General features: G+C 50.0%; 1 protein-coding gene across 1 annotated transcript in view; it reads left to right on the top strand.

The window, feature by feature from the left end:
* Nucleotides 1-14,622: 14,622 nt before the first annotated feature.
* Nucleotides 14,623-19,655, top strand: part of SLC7A2 (solute carrier family 7 member 2) — a 30,209-nt gene continuing 25,176 nt past the window's right edge. Inside the window, exon 1 of the mRNA XM_038755037.1 lies at nucleotides 14,623-15,037. The gene's annotated coding sequence lies outside the window, so the exon portion shown is untranslated. The remainder of the gene's footprint in view (nucleotides 15,038-19,655) is intronic.

Genomic DNA, 19,655 nt, shown 5'->3' with positions numbered 1-19,655 from the left:
GGCAAAGGAAAGCACTGCCAGGGGACCTGACCCAGCCAGCTGCCCCATGTGTGCCAAGAGCCCAAGTGAGCATGTCCCGTTCCCAGAAACCTTCCTTCTCGGCACAGGCAGGCGATGCTATTTCCTCCTGGCTGCCTAGCTACCCAGGAGTCAGCTGCCATGCCTGGCAGTTCTGCACTTTTTTAAAAGGTATTTTTAAAGTGCTTACTATGTGCCAGGCACTGTACTAAGCACTGGGGTAGATACAAGTTAATCAAGTTTGGCACAGTCCCTGTCCCACACTGGATTCACATTCTTGATCCCCACTTTACAGATAAGGAAACTGAGGTACAGAGAAGTGAAGTGACTTGCCCAAAGTCATAAAACAGACAAGTGTCCCCTCCCCACAACACCTGTGTATATGCATATATGTTTGTACGGACTTATTACTCTATATTTTATTTGTACATATTTATTCTATTTATTTTATTTTGTTGGTATGTTTTGTTGTCTGTCTCCCCCTTCTAGACTGTGAGCCCGCTGTTGGATAGGGACTGTCTCTATATGTTACCAACTTGTACTTCCCAAGCGCTTAGTACAGTGCTCTGCACACAGTAAGTGCTCAATAAATACGATTGAATGAATGAATGAATGGAGGAGACAGGATTAGAACCCAGGTCCTTTCAACTCCCAGGCCCTTCTTTATTCATTAATTCATTCACTGCGTGGCTCAGTGAAAACAGCATGGGCTTTGGAGTCGGAGGTCATGCGTTCAAATCCTGGCTCCGCCACTTGTCAGCTGTGTAACTTTGGGCAAGTCACTTAACTTCTCTGTACCTCAGTTACCTCATCTGTAAAATGGGGATTAAAACTGTGAGCTCCACGTGGGACAAACTGATCACCTTGTAACCTCCCCAGCGCTTATAACAGTGCTTTGCACGTAGTAAGAGCTTAATAAATGCCATCATTATTGTGTGCAGAGCACCGTACTAAACTCTTGGAAAGTACAATTAAGCAATTCTAGCTTACAGTCTAGAAGGGGGGAGACAGACATCAAAACAAATAAACAGGCATCAATATAAATAAGTAGAATTATAGATATATACCCATCAAAACAAGTAAGCAGGCATCAATACAAATAAATAGAATTATAGATATGTACATTTATACAAGTGCTGTGGGGCGGGGAGAGGTAGGTAGAGCAAAGGCAGTGAGTCAGCATGACGCAGAGGGTGGGGGGAGCTGAGGAAATGTGGGGCTTAGTCTGGGAAGGCCTCTTGGAGAAGGTGAGCCTTCAGTAGGGCTTTGAAGGGGCGAAGTATGATTGTTTGGCGAGTTTGAGGAGGGAAGGCGTTCCAGGCCAGAGGTAGGACACGGGGTAGGGGGTGACTGTGGAACAGGCGAGAACGAGGCCCAGTGAGAAGGCTAGCACCAGAGGAGCGGAGAGTGCAGGCTGGGATGTAGAAGGAGAGAAGGGAGGTGAGGTAAGAAGGGGCAAGCTGGTGGAGACCTTTGAAGCCAATAGTGAGGAGTTTTGGTTTGATACGGAAGTCAATGAGCAACCACTGGAGGTTTTTGAGGAGGGGGGTGACATGTCCAGAATGTTTCTGTAGAAAGATTATCTGGGCAGCAGAGTGAAATACGGACAACAATCAATCAATCAATCAATCGTATTTATTGAGTGCTTACTGTGTGCAGAGCACTGTACTAAGCGCCTGGGAAGTACAAGTTGGCAACATATAGAGACGGTCCCTACTCAACAGTGGGCTCACAGTCTAGAAGACTAGAAGTCTAGAGTATACGTGAATAAACATACATAGAAAATTGCTACGTATGGGTATAAATATGTTACATGAGTGTTAGAGATGACTGATGGGTTTATATGACTAGGGATATGGGGAACTGCTTTGGAAATGTACTTTGGAGGAGGTAGGTTTTGAGGAGGGTTTTTTTCTTTAATGGTATTTGTTAAGCGCTTACTGTGTACCAGGCACAGATGCTAATCAGGTTGGACACAGTCCATGCCCACATGGGGCTTACAGTCTTAATCCCCATGGTAACTGTAGCACAGAGAATCAATCAATCAATCGTATTTACTGAGTGTTTACTGTGTGCAGAGCACTGTACCAAGTGCTTGGGAAAGTATGATACAGCAATAAAGAGAGACAATCCCTGCCCACAATGAGCTCACTGCTTCTCATTACCTGTTTGACGTATTGCACCCAGTGGGGACTCAATGTGTACTACTGTTACCACTACTACCACCGCTGATGCTTATGCTACTTACAGCCATCTTCAGCACTTATATATGTGCCCCTTTTCAGTTATACATTTAATTATTTATTTTGATTTCTCTGTTTGAAAATGATTTTATATCTGTCTCCCCAACTGGAGTGTAAGCTTCTTGTGGGCAGGGAATCTGTCACTTGATTGTTTTGCTCTTCCCAACCGCTTAGTACAGTGCATTGTATCCAGTGGGTACTCAGTAGATGTTTCCACTCCTGCTGCTCAGGTGGCCTTTGCAAAGGGCAGTTGTCAACCCAGCCACCACCACCACCACCACCGATGTAGAAGCATGGTGCTTTAGCCCACTCACAGACTGGGAGGAGAGGGGAACAGGATCAGTGGCGAATACAGGGAAAGCCATCCAAGGCACTGAAGTGGATATGCATTGCATCAAACAAACTTTCAAATCCCTAGCCAAAGCGGAGGGTTAGTGAGAGTTGTAGGTTTGGAATGGAAAGAAGTTTCTAAAGTCATCAGGCCAGGAGGGAAAGGAATAATAATAACAATAATAATAATAATGGTATTTGTTAAAGTTCTTACTATATATCAAGCACTGTTCTAAGCCCTCTGGAAGATACAAGATAATCAGGTCAGACACAGTCCCTGTCTCACACAGGACTCACACAATCTAAGTAGGAAGGAGAACAAGTATTGAATCCCCATTTTACAGATGAGGTAACTGAGGCACAGAGAAGTTGTGACATTGTAATCTATTTATTTATTTATCTATTTATTTATATTAATGTCTGTCTTAGCCTCTAGACTGTGAGCTCACTGTGGGCAGGAGTGTGTCTGCTGTTATATTGTACTCTCCCAAGTGCTTAGTACAGTGCTTTGCACACAGTAAGCGCTCAATAAATACGATTGAATGAATGAATGAAGTGACTTGCCCAAGATCACCCAGTAGGCCCATGGTGGAGCCGGCATTAGAACCCAGGTCCTCCAACTCCCAGGCCCATTCTCTTTCCACTGGACCATGCTTCTCCTCAAACTGGATTATTTGCTCGTGTCCCAGTACCTTCTCTGCTGCCACTTGCTGTTTTCACGTGACAGGGTGGACTTTGACTTAAACTAACTATTTGCCTAAAATCTTGCCCTCTTGGCCTATCAAATTGCTTCAGCCCTCTTCTAAAAATAAGCTGGGGCAAGGCTTTCATGGAAGCAAATAGTGCCCTCCCCCTGGCCTGCCCCCACCCCCAAGCTGCCCAGGGGGATGGTTTCTGGTGCTGCAGCCGCCCATTGGGCACTGAATCCCAGCCTGGCACAGAGGGGATTCAGGGCAGGCTTAACCTCTCTTTCCAAGACAGTAATTAAATATTTAATCATGCTATTGATTACGTGCTTCTAGGTGTCAGCACACTGTGCTGAGCCCTGGGCTGACACAAGGTATTCAGCTCAGACAGTAAGTACAGGAGGCCACCTAGAGCCCGGGGGCAAGCTTTATCTACATTTCTTCTTGATCCTTGGCATTCTCGTGAGGTTTAGTTTGGATTTTTGTTTACATTCTTCTTGGTCCCAGGCACGAGTGTTTTGGGGGAGGGATCCTGAGGATGTGCACAAGAGTCTTCCCTTTTTCACTGATGCACTATGTTCCTGGGGGGAGGGGTTTTTTGATTGACCGCTCGGGATCAGCTGACTCTCACCCCAGACCGGTGCTGGTGGCCTCGAATTTACCCTTGAAGCTGGAGTTTCAGACCACAGACCGATCGGTGTCGGAGGCCCAATGCCGCTGGCTTTGGTGCAAGGTAAGAGCAGAGAGTGGTTCAGAACCAAGCCCCTTCCTCCCTCTTCCATGTGCCATGAGCTCCTCCAGAGCTGATGCATTGGAGCGACCCTTTCTGTGGCTTTGGTGGAGGACACAGATTCTCATTCAGCGTGGATTAATCCCCTGCTACCTGGCCAAAAGCAATCTGTAAAGTATAATGGTCAGAGCAGTCTTCTCTGCCAGTCCATCTGAGCAGGCTCAGTGGGCGTGACTCTGAGCTGCCCTGAGTGGCAGGGGGTGTCTGGACCGCCTCCGGGCTCCAAGCGATACCCAAAGCCAGAGGGCTAGATGCTTGGTGGTGGCACAGAGATGGAGCCGGCGGGGAGCTGCCCCATTTGCCCTTCAGGAGGCCGTGGGAAAGGAAGAGACAGCGACGATTGCAAGTGAGGCCCGGCTACTTGCCAGCAACAGAGCTGGGATTGGAGTGTCTAATCCCCAAGCCCCAAGCGGAGCCCTCTCTGCTGGATCCCATGTATAGAGGTGGTGACCGTCATGACTGTAGTCCCCCGGGGGAGGATGGAGGGAGGATGGAGGGAGAGCCAACATGCTGGGCTCCTGACTAATGGGCACCGAGCAGCATTAGCAGAGCCCTCCACAGGCCTCCAGGATACGGCCGGGGGGTACTGGGCAGGAATCAAGGCTCTGGCCAGGGGCCCATGCCTTCTTGACAGTAGTTGGGTTGGTTGTGTTGGTTTCTGAATTTCCCCAATGTGGAGAGAGAAGAGTGAGCGTTAGGTATCTCCTGAAGCCTGCGGCGAGGGAGCTGAGTTAGTGGTTGCGCCCGAGGGGCGTGTTTGAATGAACACACGGCCGCTATTTAGAGCCAGGAATTTCTCTTCTAGACTCCCTCACTGGCACGGTTGCTTCCAGGTTATTTTTAAATGTTCTTATACGTCAGGCTCAGAGTTATGATCATAAAATCCTTTTCAGAGGTTAAGGCTTCCCCCCAAGAGCTGGGCCAAGAGCAACGTATTGTGTGGAAGCCGATCGAGCCCACAGGAACCCTGGTTGGTCAGGAGAAAAATCAACAGCCGTGGGCCGAGTGGGCCATCTTGGGGGCAGTACCATCGTATCTCAGCGCACGTGGACCCAAACTGAGCCCTCCTGGCCTTCTGCCTCCTCTGTCTGCTTTCGAACCCACATTTTGGGCCTTACTTGTTTCCTAGTCTGAATCTAACCAGATGCAAAAATTGTGCATTTACTGGAGAGGGAGACTCTAGAAGCCAGGATAAAGCTGAATTTCAGAGGAGATGGAGATACTAATAATAATGATATTTGTTAAGCACTTACAATGTGCAAAGCACTGTTCTAGATGCAAGGTAATCAGTGTCCCATGTGGGGCTCACAGTCATAATCCCCATTTTACAGATGAGGTAACTGCGGCACAGAGAAGTTAAGTGACTTGCCCAAAGTCACACAGCTGATAAGTGGTGGAGCCGGGATTAGAAACCATGACCTCCGATTCCCAAGCCCATGCTCTTTCCACTAAGCCATGCTGCTTCCCATGAGAACTCATGGGAAACTTGTGGCAGACACACTTGGAATGGGCGGGGCTGATTTCCCAAGGAAACCACAGTTGTCACATTGGGTTATTACTGTAACCAGCACAGAGTGGTTCCTGGTGCTCTCTGGCAAGCCTCAACCCCAGCAGCGTGGGCACAGGGCTGGCGACAGGGCAGGGTGGGCGCTAAGCAAAGCAGGTGTGCATTTCTGGGTTCACGAGCCTGCTGTGTGACCTTGGACAAGTCAGTTAACTTCTCTGGGCCTCGGTTTTCCCAGCTGTAAAATGGGAATTAAATAGCTGGTGTCCCTCCCCCTTAGACTTTGAGCTCCTGTGGGACAGGGACTGCACCTAACCTGACTATCTTATGTCTACCCTAGTACTTAGTACAGTGCTTGGCTCATAGTAAGCACTTAACGAATACCGCAGTGATTATTCCAGGAATTTGTTCGTGGTAGTCTGAGTCCCAGAATTTTCTCCCTCAGGACATTTCTAACGAGATCTCAGCCTCTGGGAGCCTGACTTGAGGTGGGAGGGCAGTGGGCAGGGATGGCATTCCACTCCTTTTTCATTTTAATTTTGTAATTTTTTTAGTCAAAGAGCCTTGGTGTGAGTATTTGGAATCGAGCTATTTACACCGAGACCCACTTTTTTATGGTATTTATTAAGCATTTACTATGTGCCAGGCACTGTACTAAATGCTGGGGTAGATACAAGTAAATAAGGTTGGACGCAGTCCCTGTCCCACGTGGAACTCACAGATGTAATCCCCATTTTACAGATGAGGTAACTGAGACACAGAGAAGTGAAGTGACTTGCCCAAGGTCGCACAGCAGACAAGTGGAGGATTAGAAACTAGGTCCTTCTGACACCCAGGCCTGTGCTCTCTCTTCTAGACCAGGCTGCTTCCCTGAGCGGAGCAACCTGAAAAGGAAGATTTGGTGGTTAAAGCCCTCAGCTGGAAATCCACCTCTGACTCAGCCAGTTGCTTCCCTTCCTGACCGGCTCAGGATGGTAGTGTTCATTAGCTGGACGACACTCTTGACCCATAGGTAAGGCTTGACAAAATGGAACATCTGTGTCACCTAAAGATTTAGTGTACCTTGATCCTTTGAGAACAGTGAATGTGGTTGTCTGAAAAATCCCCACATCTGGAAGGATACTTCCCCAAAGAAGTTGGTATCCCAGGGGTCCTGCGCCAAAGCTGGGAGGGGCTGCGTTTTCCTGGCCTGCCCTCGGCCCTCCTGGCCCAGCCGTGTCCCAGATCCTGGAGGTTGAGCCTGGCCCAGGACAACCCACCTCTCGGAGCGCTGCCGTGCTGGCCAGGGTGAGTTGGGCTGCTGAGCCTTGTAGTCCCAGCAGTAGTGTTGCCTCTGTCAGCTGCTCCCTGGTCCTGTGCCAACCCCAAGCCCGCCCCTCTCCACCATCCCTGAACAAACACAAACCCCCATCTACAAACACCTTTCACCCTCCCCTCTCCACTATGCCCCAACTCACACACACAAACACCTCTCTCACCCTTCCCCTCCCCTCTCCACTGTGCCCCAACTCACACAAACACCTCTCTCATCCTTTCCCTCCCCTTTCCACTGTGCCCCAACACACTCTCTCTCTCTCTCTCTCTCCCCCCCCCCCCCCCCCCACCTTCCCCATTCCTCCCCCTCGCACTCTCTCAGCCTCTGTCCGGGCCTAGGACTCACACTGTGGAGGTTGTGGTTAGACAAATCTTTGTGTGTCCGTCTGCTGGAGCAACCAAGTCTAGGGTGGGGATGCGGAACAAGGAGGAGAGAGTATGCTTCCTGCTGCCAGGTCTCTGGCTGTCCCTCAGCCCCTACTCCCCACAGCCACCCTCCAGCCCTCAGGAGATCCAGTGCCAGGAGGATGTGCACTTCATTTGGAGACAGGCTGATGGTAACCTGCCAGATGAGATTGAAACCGGCGCTGTTTCATGTACTGGGCTGGTGGCTAATTGGGTTACAAGCCTCCTGAGCTAACATTTTTAAAAACCTTCCTTCAATTTTAATTTAAGATCTAAGATCCTTTTCTCAGTACACAAGTTCCAAAACACCCCCAGTCTCTACCAAAGCTCTAATCAAGGCACCAGGAGGTGAAAACAACTTCCTCCCCAAGAACTGTCCAGTTTGTCACAGAAACACACCCTTCTCTGCAGCAAAGGGGAGGGACTAGGGTCCTGCCCCCTGGATATAGATTGAGAACATGTGTGCAGTAACTTGAGCAAAGATTGCGTGGCTGGATTTGGAAAATCACCAGGGACCCAGGACTCCAAGCGGCATTTTGGAGAATCCTTGGTCAAGGACCTGGGGAAACAGAAACCAGAGGAAATGGACTGGGGCTGTCATGGTGAGGATGCTGACTTTTAAATAATTTAATACTACTAATAATAATGATAGTAATTGTGATATTTGCTAAGCACTTACTGTGTGCCAGGCATTGTACTTAGCACTGGGGTGGATACAAGCAAATTGGATTGGAGACAGTCCCTGTCCCTCATGGGACAGTCTTAATTCCCATTTTACAGATAAGGTAACTGTCCCAGAGAAGTCAAGTGATTTACCCAAGGTCACACAGCAGAAAAGTTGCAGAGCTGAGATTAGAACCCAGGTCCTCCTGACTCCCAAATCCGTGCTCTATCCGTTAGGCCACATTGCTTCCTTGAAGGGACCGGTGAGAAAGACTAATTTACATATGCAAATCCACTCCCAGAAGCAGCTTGGCTCAGTGGAAAGAGCAAAGGCTTGGGAGTCAGAGATCATGGGTTCTAATCCCGGTTTTGCTGCTTGTCAGCTGTGTGACTTTGGGCAAGTCACTTAACTTCTCTGTATCTCAGTGATCTCATTTGTAGAATGGGGATTAAGACTGTGAGCCCCAAATGGGACAACCTGATCACCTTGTATCCCTCCCCCCCCCCCCCCCCCCCCCCCCAGGACTTAGAACAGTGCTTGGCTCATAGTAAGCTCTTAACAAATACCATTATTATTATTATTATTATCAAAGCCATTATGGAATCATATCATTTGAAATCCAAGTAGCTGTTGGATACCTCTCATCAGAGACTTAGGTGAGACTTATAGGGGCCTGGGGGAGATCCAAGGGCTCCTTGGCCTTCAAGACTGGGAAAATGCTGGCTCAGGGGGGTGAACTCCCACTGTCCAGCAGCTGGAAGCCTCTAACCATCCTTCTAGAGGGACTGAGTGGTCCCATCCCAACCTTTCCAAGGGTAGGAAGCTGCCTCCACAGTGGCGATCAGATCAATCAATCAATTAGTGTTATTATTTTTTATTATGTGCATAGCCCTATACTAAACATTTGGAGGAGTACAGTTCAATACAGTTGGTAGATTCAATCCCTGCCCACAAGTTATTTACGGTCTCTACAGTTTACAGTCTCTAGACTCTGAGTTCCTTGTGCTCAGGGAACATGTCTACCAACTCTTTTAAATTATACTCTCCTGAGAGCTTTGTACAGTGCTCTGCACACAGTGAGTGCTCAGTAAATATCATTGATCTTGACTGGTCGAAGGGGGACACAGTCATTAAAATAGATTAGAAAATAGGAAAAAAGTAGAGTATAAGAATATTTACCTAAGTAGTGTGGGGCTGAGGTGAGCTATCCTTGTTTACCCTTTCTGGCTAGAGGTAGGCCACCTGCTCTTCCCCAGAAGCCTTGTGCCCATCAGCAGACTTGCGTGGCGGAGACTGGCATCGAGCCGTTTTTTGGGCAGGAAGCTATGCGACCTTGGGGTTGGCCGTGTTTCCTCTGCCTCACAGATTGTTTCTGCATGTTGGCAGCACCCTGGCCACCTGCCTGCCTGCCCTGCCAGCTTAGCATAGCCTAGTGGCAAGAGCACAGGCTTGGGAGTCAGAGAACGTGGGTTCTAACCCCAGCTCCGCCACTTGCCTGCTGTGTAACTTTGGACAAATCACTTCACTTCTCTGTGCCTCCGTTACAAAATCTGTAAAAATGGGGGTTAAGACTATAAGCCCCATGTGGGACAACATGATTACCTTGTATCTACCCCAGCACTTAGTACAGTGCTTGGCACATAGTAAGCACTTAACAAATATTGTAATTAGTTAATTCATTCATTCAGTATTGCTTAGAGTTTGTTTGATCACTGCTCTTGGCTCCTGACCTGAGAAAACTCAAGGATCCCAAGGCCCTGGTAAATCAGCTACTCCTCTGGGGGGTCAAAGCAGCCCCTCCTCTGGGGACTCAACCAGCTGTTTTTCCAGTGGACACACCAGCTGCTTCTCCAGGTTTCCAACTAGCCGCTTCTCTCGGGGCCAAGTCAGCCGCTCTTCCGGGGACCCAACTAGCGGCTCCTTGAGCAGTCACATGGCTCCTCTAGGGGACCACTCAGCCATTCCTCTGAGGATCACCCAGCTGCTCCTGTAGGGACCCATCCAGCCAGCCACTCCTCTGGGGCTCAATTCAGCCACTCTTCCAAGGGCTCAATCAGCTGCTCCACCAGTGGAAAAAGCAGATGCTTCTTGAGGGGCCCCACTGGCCACTCCTCCAGGAGCCCAACCAAATGGTCCACTAGGACCTCAACAAGCTGTTCCTCTATGGGCCCAATCAGTCCCTCCTCTAAGAGTTCATTCAACCAGATGTTTCTCCAGGGGCCCAACCAGATACTCCTCCAGGGACCCAACCAGTTGCTCCTCTAGGGACCAAACCAGCCACTCCTTCAGGGGCCAAATCAGCCTCTCCTCTGAGAACCTAGCCAGCTGCTCCTCCAATGGACAAACCAGCCGTTCCTTTTCTGACTCAACCAGTCGCTCCTCTGGGGACCCAACCAGCCACCCCTCCAATTGACAAAGTGGCTGTTCCTCCAGCTGCTTCTCTAGAGGCCAAAGAGCGGGCCCCTCTCAAGGCCGTTGTGCTTTGGAGATGGTGGTCCTTCCTGTGGTGGCCAGAAAGGGTGCTGAGTGTCCACATGTGGGATCTTCTCAATAGGAAATAGACAAGTAGGTGGGCAGAGCCCATGGGTAAGAGAGATTAGTGTTGGGTCAGGCGGCAAGAGTCTTCCATTCCTCTGTGAGGTGCAGCCGGAGGAAGCGTCCCTCTGCCAAGTGCTGAGGAGGCAGGGTCTGTGGGACTGGAGTTGGCACTGTGGAAGATTAGGCAGAAGAGGGAGATGGTTTGGGCCTGAAGGCACCGTGGAAGGCCCAAACTTGCTGCCTCCTGATTGGCCAGTAGGGTCCATCTGTCCGATCCCACCTGGCCTGGTCTGGCCTGGTCTGGTGGGTGGGGGCCGCCTGGGCCTGAGGCTGCATTAGGTAACGGGACGAGGTTTCTGGGAGTATGATGAAACTTTGCGGCCTGCACACAAGGACGTTCCTGCAAACGGCATTTGTTGAAACCTTCCTATGAAAATATCTTAAACAAACTCGGGCTTTGTTGACAGGAGATAAATGAAATTGGGAATTCAAGCATTGGAAGTTCTCACATAGGGTGGGGGAGGGACTCTGAAGTGGTCATTTTCCTAAACAAAGTTTCCCTGGAATGGCAGGTCCTCGAGGGCTTTTGTGGCCGGAAGAGTAGTGGCCAGTTACCGCTTCCCAGGAAGTGACTGATCTGTCCGTTTACCTTGCTTGCTGAGGCCACGGGTACTTTGTCTGTTTGTCCGTCTGTCCGTTGGTGAGCCTGAGCTGGAACTGGGCTGGAGCTGGGCCTGGGCTGGAGCTAGAGCCTTGGGCTGGAGCCGGAGCTGAAGTTGGGGCTGGGCTGGAGCCGGGACTAGGCAGGAGCCAGGCCGGGGCAGGAGCCTGCGCTGGACAGGAGCTGGAGTTGGACTTGGAGTTGGGGCCCTGGCAGGAGCCAGGGATTACAGAGCAGGGGCTGGGAGGAAGCCAGGGCCGAACGGGAACTGGGGCCAGGGCTGGGGCTGGGCTGGAGCTGGGCTTGGGCGGGAGCTGGGGCTTGGGCGGGAGCTGGGGCTCGGGGGGAGCCATGCCTGGACGGGAGCCAGTGTTGGACTGAAGCCAGGGCTGAGCTTGGGCGGAGCCGGGCATAGCCTCTGGTCGCTGCTCAGTTCTGAGAGATGGAGTTGGGAGAATGGTATAAAAGGAGCCCACTGGGTTGACGTGGCATCTTGAAATATTGCAGAGGAAATCATTGCGTGGTGGATTAGCTAGGAAATAGAATGGATAGAGTTGAACCAGAGAGGCCAGATATCTGGTGCCACTGGGCAGGCAGACTGAGAGAGAACATTTTTCCAGGGGAGATTACTGAAGCCCTTGGGTACTATCCCTATCTCTTTCTAGAACACAGCATCCTTCAACTCAGTCTGGCTGCCATTCTGTTCCTCCAAGCAACCTGGTGCCCTGTCAGTGAGAGGATCGGGGATGAAGGGACAGTGGGACTAGCCAGGCCCTGGGGGTTTTTTGCTGATGGTCAGATGGTCTTTCTGCTTGATTTAAGGCATTGAGAAAACATTGGTGTCTGGCGGAAAGGCCAGAGGCCATACAGGGGCAGCCTGCACAGTTGGTCTGATGGTGGGGGGCAGCCCAAGCTGTTTGTCCATTGGGGTTGGGGTGCCCGAGGCTGCTCAAGGGCAGCTGGCACTGACAGAATTAGCACTGACAGAAGCAGCGTGGCTCAGTGGAAAGAGTGCGGGCTTTGGAGTCAGAGGTCATGGGATCAAATCCGGGCTCTGCCACTTGTCAGCTGTGTGACTTTGGGCAAGTCACTTAACTTCTCTGGGCCTCAGTTACCTCATCTGTAAAATGGGGATTAAGACTGTGAGCCCCCCATGGGACAACCGGATCACTTTATAACCTCCCCAGTGCTTAGAACAGTGCTTTGCACATAGTAAGCGCTTAATAAATGCTATTATTATTATTATTATTATTATTATTATTATTATTATTATTATTATTATTATTAAGGCCCGGCTGGGGAGGGAATGGGCCATGGTGGCTTCATCCTGGTGGTGCTTCCCGCTGGCACCTGAACAGAATGGGGATGACTTACAAGTCCTTGGGGCCTTCGTCTACACTCTGGCTCTGCCCTGAGGCAAATTTGCTTTGTTTCCTGCAGCCCCATGGGCAACATGATTAGTAGAGGTGGGTAGCACAGTCCAGCTGTGCAGCTGGCTCAGTGGCCTCCTGGCCGGCCTGGGAGCCAGAGCAGCCATTAGTCTGATCTTACCCCACGTTAACAGGCTGAGCTTGTCCCTTGCCTGCTACGGAAATGACCCGGAGAGACTTTACGTCCACTATTTTATTTCCAGCACTCCACCTCCCCCTGCTTCAGCCCCTGCCACTGACCCCTGTGGCTCAGAAGCAACATCCATGTTTCTGGAGACACCTAGATGTTGGTAGCAAAGGTACCGCTAATCTGAGTGTCACTGATGTGGGCACAGCCAGTGTGGGTGCTGCCAGCGTGAGGCCATCAGTCGGAGTGCTGCCGGTCTGGGAGCTGCTGGCATGGGCACTGCCAGCATGGGCAGCAGCTGCGGTTCCAGCTCAGGTCCGAGAGCTGTGGAGCCTCCATGGTGATCTGGACCTCAGACAGGGTGGGCAAACAGAGCTGTTTGTAATCTACTTCCCGGGGGTCAAAGCAACACCTCCAGGGCCCGCCTCCTGGTTTTGGGGCCTTGGAGACCTGGACATCTGGAGTACCATTTCTAGAGGTGACCAGAGGAGACTGCCGGGCCATGAGGTGAGCCAAGCTGGGAAGCTAACGATGACTGGTCTGTAGGCCTGGAAGACAAAACAGTCATCTCTCGCTCCCTTTTCTTGCTTTCACTTTTGGGGCTATGTATGTGTGTATGTGCATATGGGGGCGGGGGCCGGAAGATGACCCTATTCACTGAGATTTCTGTTTGCAATCAAATGGCGCAAAGCAGTTGAATCTGGAGCTGGGAAGCGGGAGTGAGGGAGGAAGTGGAGGCGGCGGTGCTCCAAGCAGCAGCTGCCGTGTGTCCCCGGCCTGTGGGAGCTGGTGAAGAGATAGCTCATCCAGCCCCCTCTACTCCAGCCGGACAATTGCCCAGTCAGAGGGCAGATTCTTGGGAGCCCGTATTGTGCACACGGTGTCTACAAAATGGGTGCTAAAAAAACATGGACCCTGCCCTCTGAGAGATTACAATCTCCAGGCTTAGGCATCTAGAGGAAGCAAACAATTATGTGGCAAGCTGGGAGCACGCAAATTCAAAACATTTAGAAAGAAATAAAAATGGACCATTCCCAGGTCTGGGGGCTGACAGTCACCACTGTGACAGAGGGACCGGGCAAAGTAGCAAAGGGGTGAAGTCCCTGTCGGACTGAGAATTTTCTGCCACCTGTTCGAAGGTGAACTTTTGATTGATGAATTGATTGATCTCCATCAGTTCATCGACTTGCTAACAGCCGCCACCATTCCTGACATCCGGGACGTGGTTGTCCGGCCACCGCGCTCTCCACGTTTTTTGACCCCACTGCCCTGTGCTACACAATAACGTACACTGTGATTTAAGCTCTGTGCTTTCCAACACGTCTTACGACGTCACACTGTGCTTTCCACCATTCCACGTTGTGCTTCCCACATGCTACACTATGCTTGCCAAAACATCTTCAAACATGCTACACCATGCCATGTAGTGGTACTCGGCACCCTGACCTTACTCTGTGGAGGAAATGGGCTCGTGTCTGGAGGGACTCGCTTCAGCTCACAAACTGGTTTCAGTCGGTGCAATCTCTCTGCCCAGTGCCCTTCCCAGGAACGGTCCTGGGGCAAAGTGCCAGTCGCCTGCCTATCGGCCATCCCCCCAACCCCCTTCCAGTGTGGCACAGCTTACGGGCACCAGTAACGGATGGTGCTGGAGGAGAGGAATGATAAAAGGGCCCGGACGCAGAGCACAGCTCTCTCTGGCCCACCGCAGGCTAGGCGATTGATACTGGGTTTGACATTTTCTGGTTCTGTGCACGCTAGAGCGTTCAGGAGATGAGAGCACTTTGGCCACCGAGTTTATTTACAGACCTCTGCCCGGCATGGTTTAAATAGACCCTCCCACGGCTGCGTTGACAGTCAGGGTTGTGGAGCGGGAAGGAGAAGCCACTGGTAATTCGTTTTCTGAACACAGCACGGGGCCGAGCTGGGCCGGGCCAGGCCGAGGGACTCTGCAGGCAGGGCACTGCTCCAGGAGCCCCGCTGCTGCCCACGGGGCCGGGCCCACCTAACCCCCGACTCCAGGGGTGCCCACGTGTGGGTCAGGGACCTCTGCTGATCCCGCTTGGGCTACCCTGGAAGGGCCCGGGCCTTAGCCCCATGCTCCTGACTCCTGGGCACACTCCTCAGGACGCTCCTGCTGGGTGCTGGCGCCACTTGGTCGGGGACAGCTGAGTTGGCCAGGAGGCCCACGAGCCCGAGAAAGCTGCAAGGAGAGCGGGGGAGGGACAGGAGGACGAGGGGTGCAGGGGCTGGGGACTAGCCTTTTGGTCCCTGGAAGAAGAAAGCGTGAAAACGGGCTTCTCTAAAGGACTCATTTGGGGGAAGAGTTGGTGAGTATTTATCTTCCCTAGTTCTTCTTACACTGTCAGAGGGCGGTGGGGGCTGGGTGGGGTGTAATCTCATCATGAGAAAAAAAAATGAACATTTGTCTATAGTCCTCTATTCTGTTCACTTTTAAGAGTTGTGGTCATTCGAATTTTAATGTTGCTTAAGACTCTAATGGAGATGCACTTTTAGAGGCCTGGGAAGAAATGTATTACTGTTCCAAGCTGTGAATTGGGCTGTCAAGGTCCAAGATTAAAACCTTACCACTTAAGACATCCCTCAGGACAGCTTTCTTAGTCGAATTTGGGGCTTATTAAGGAAAATACCTGAGGGTTTACAATTTGCATTCCAGATGTGTTTCATGCCAAATTCCGCCTTCAGTTATAAAAAGGCAGTCGTGGATTCGTTTTTGAGTATCAAAGGAAATAGGAAACCTCCTGACTCAGTGAAGGTGTGAAGCGTGTTGTCACCAGATTAAATCAGGAGTGTGTTTTGATGGCTCGTTGGGGTCCCGTTAGGGAAAGAAGCTGGAAGTGTTTGGGATTCCCTTGAATCCAAATACTGTCAACTGTCCAGCCCAGGGATGGGCAGGTGGGTGGGAGGGCATCAGCACTGTCCTGGGGAACCAGGTTGGTAATAGAGACTAGCCTCATGGGGCGATTGCTTTCTGTTATTTTTGAAAATAGTGTGTGTGTGTCTGTGTGTCTTTGTGTTGGGGGGCTGGGAGGGCGAGGTGGGCAGGTGGGAGGAGGTGCATGCTGGAAGGTTTTCCATGTGAAATCCCAAAGAAATAGCAGAGCTATCCCCAGGCATAAGCTACAGTCAAGAGATGGTCTGCAGGGAGAGCACAAGGGGAAAGGGAAGGTGAAAGGCTATGGATGGGATGGAAAGGAGAAGCCTTCTATGTGTACAGCAAGCCATTTCCAAATTCAAGAAAGAGTCTGGTACAACTGGCAGTTGGGAGAAAGATTTTGGTGAAGGAAACATTGAAAGGTAGAAAATAATGTGGAAGGATTTCAGAGATAGAAGAGTGTTTTAAGTTTGATATTTTCCAAGAATTCCTTTTTGCTAGCGCATTCTAAATTTAAAATTTTAATGGCTTTGAATCATGGTTATGAAAAATTGGCAACTGTGCATGCATTTTTGAACACGCAATAGAAATATTTTATTTAGCTTTACTTGAAACCAATGTGACCTTGAGAAATTCCCCAAACTCCTATCAATGTTTGAAAATCTGCCAGGGCTAAGTGACTGAAGATTTCTGGCAGTGTCACACTCAAATGTTTTTTAGCAAGTATCCAATCAGTGTGCTTTTTGAAATTTAAAAATTTAGCTTCACAAGTGACACTTGTCATCAAGTGATCTGGTAAAATGGATATAAGGTTAAGCCCCAAATCCAGCACATTTTTGAGAATGAAATTAGATTGAAATTAGAAATTGCGTGATCCCATTTTTCCAGGACACAGAAGAAAGCCCCCATCTCTCTTGGCAGGAAAGAACCTAGCCCCTGAACCCGACTGACTCCCCCCAAACAACTCGTAGCCCTCCGAGGAGAAAATAGGCAGGGAATCAAAATGTTAGAGAAGCAGCATGGCTTAGTGGGAAGAGGACAGGCCTGGAAATCAGAAGGACCTGGGTTCTAATCCCGGCTCCACCACCTGTCTGCTGTGTGACCTCGGGCAAGTCACTTCACTTCCTCTGCACTTCAATTATCTCATCTGTAAAATGGGGATTAAGACTGTGAGCCCATTGTGGGCAGGGATTATCTCTGTTGCTGAATTGTACTTTCCAAGTGCTTAGTACAGTGCTCTGCCCGCAGTAAGTGCTCAATAAATACGATTGAATGAAGGAATGAATGAATGAACCTGATTAGCCTCTGCCTATCCCAGTGTTTAGTTTAGCGCCTAGCATATAGTAAGCTTTTAACATACCATAAAAAATGCACAAAACCAGTTTTTACACAACAGGGGGAGGCCACAGTTGTGTAGTGATCGGAGAGCAGTAAGATTGTGATGTGGTGTTTTCCAGTTCAGTGTGTAATCACCCTCTGAGTTATCTGTGGGCAGGGAACATGTCAATCAACTCTGTTTTATTGTACTTTCCCAAGTGCTAAGTACAGTGCTGTGCACACGGTAAGTGCTCAATAAATACGATTGATTAATTTAAGTCTTTGTCGGGGAAAGCAGCAGGGAGTTGGGTGGGGGGAAGGGGCACTGTCACCTTTCCCAAGATTTGTTTTTATAATGTCATAAGCAGACTATTAAAATAGGATTATTATATCGCACCCTTGACTACCACTTGAGCTAGTCAATTGGTAACTTAAAAGCTCAGAAATTCATACCTTTTAAAGGAGTTTGAAAATATTGTAAGATATAAGGCCTTATTTAATGCCTTTCAAGTTTTAGCAGAAACACTGAAAGAGTGTGGCAGGCCTTTAGAACAAGGACCAAAAAAAAATGAGCAGCTTCATTTCCCTACCGAGCCCAGGGCCATCTTAGCAAGGATCCATTCTTTTGGATGTGTCCGGGGGAGTCTTCCTGAGCTGCCCAGCTACTAGAGAGCTGGACACAAGTTCTGCCAGGCCCAGGCTGAGCTCTGGCAACCCCTGTAGGGGGAACAGAATCAGGGTGGCCATGGGGACAGAATCAGTGTGGCCACGAGCCACCCTCTTGAATACCAGACATATGATACTTGCATGTATCACACCAGGTGAAGAGCACTGCGTTTTTTTCATACAGAGCATCGTGCAAAGGGCATCCGAGCCTACCCTAACCTAGAGCATTTTTCTGGGAGTGACACCTGACACTCTATCCTTTTCTTTTTGGTATTTATTACGCGCTTACTATGTGCCAAGCACTGTTCTAAGCACTGGGGTAGATACAAGGTAGTCAGGTTGTCCCACGTGGGGCTCACAGCCTTAATCCCCATTTTACAGATGAGGCCCAAAGAAGTGAAGTGACTTGCCCAAGATCACAAAGCAGAAAAATGGCAAAGCCTTGTTACTCTTGCCACACACACACACTCGCACGCACGCACAGAAAGATCCTCGTGAACACAGACATCAGTTCTGAGCCGCAGCACTCGGCAGCAGGAGCCAAGGGGGAGGGAGATTGGCCACTGACAATAAAAATACTGGATACAGAGTCATCCCATGCCGTGTCTGTCCCGGGGAGGGGACTGATCAGCTGAAAACCAGGCTGTTGGGGATAAAAATGGACCAATGGCTGCCCTAAACATGATCCCTGTTACCACATGCTGCCAATCCCACCCCAGCACAGCCCTGGACACCCCCCCTTCTCATTCATTCATTCATTCATTCATTCAATCATTCATTAATCATATTTACTGAGAGCTTACTGAGTGCAGAGCACTGTACTAAGTGCTTGGAAACTACAATTTGGCAATTCTCCAGCCATCTGCCTGAGGGGCAACGCTTCCTTGAGGTAGGAGAGAGTAGTTCTCCTTACCTATCAATAAATCAGTCCTATTTTTGAGGGTTTACCTTTTGGCTCAGTGGAAAGAGCCCGGGCTTGGGAGTCAGAGGTCATGGGTTCTAATCCTGGCTCCCCCACATGTCTGCTGTGTGACCTTGGGCAAATCACTTAACTTCTCTGAGCCTCAGTTACCTCATCTGTAAAATGGGGATTAAGACTGTGAGCCCTACGTGGGACAATGTGATCACCCTGTATCCTCCCCAGCACTTAGAACAGTGCTTTGCACATAGTGAGCGCTTAACAAATGCCATCATTATTATTACCAAATGCTTGGGAGAGCACAATGTAACAGAATTGGTAAACATGTTCCCAGCCCACAAGGAGTTTGCAGTCTAGAAGGACCTTACAAAGTCCCTTTCCCCACCAGTGAGAATGCCTCCTTGGGGAGACCAAGTCTTAAATCCACTCCAAGTAACCCTTCCTCCTGCCCCCTACCCCCTGCCCCCTGGAAAACTTCTACCTGCAGGCCAGTCGGCTCACTGGGAATGGGGTCTTCAGGCTGGTGAGAGAGTGGCCCAGTGGCAAGTGTGAGGGACATCGAGGAGTCAGGATGCCTTTAGTATGGTTCTGTTGAGTTGCTGTTGCCCAAGCAGAGGGGCTGGTACTGGGTGTGAGGAAACCATAGGATGAGTAGTTGCCCTCGATCTTTTGTTCTCACCTCAGTTCAGAGAGCTGACCGTTCAGACCATCCATTTTCTAGTCGAGCATTTGAACTTCCCCAGGGGCATGAGTTGCCCGTTTGAACCGACAGAACTAGCTGTGGTCCGGGAATGTGGCTCAGTGGAAAGAGCACGGGCTTGGGAGTTAGAGGTCATAGGTTCTAATCCCCGCTCTGCCGCTTGTCAGCTGTGTGACTTTAGGCAAGTCACTTAACTTCTCCATGCCTCAGTTACCTCATCTGTAAAATGAGGATTAAAACTGTGAGCCCTATTTGGGACAACCTGATCATCTTGTATCCGCCCTCAGCACTTAGAACAGTGCTTTGCATATAGTAAGCGCTTAACAAATACCATCATTATTATTTCTTCTAGACTGTGGGGCCATTGTTGGGTAGGGACAGTTTCTATATGTTGCTGACTTGTACTTCCCAAGCGCTTAGTACAGTGCTCTGCACACAGTAAGCACTCAA

Source organism: Tachyglossus aculeatus, chromosome 12, assembly GCF_015852505.1.
Source record: "Tachyglossus aculeatus isolate mTacAcu1 chromosome 12, mTacAcu1.pri, whole genome shotgun sequence".
Lineage (NCBI taxonomy): Eukaryota > Metazoa > Chordata > Mammalia > Monotremata > Tachyglossidae > Tachyglossus > Tachyglossus aculeatus.
This window is presented reverse-complemented; position numbering and strand designations above follow the sequence as displayed.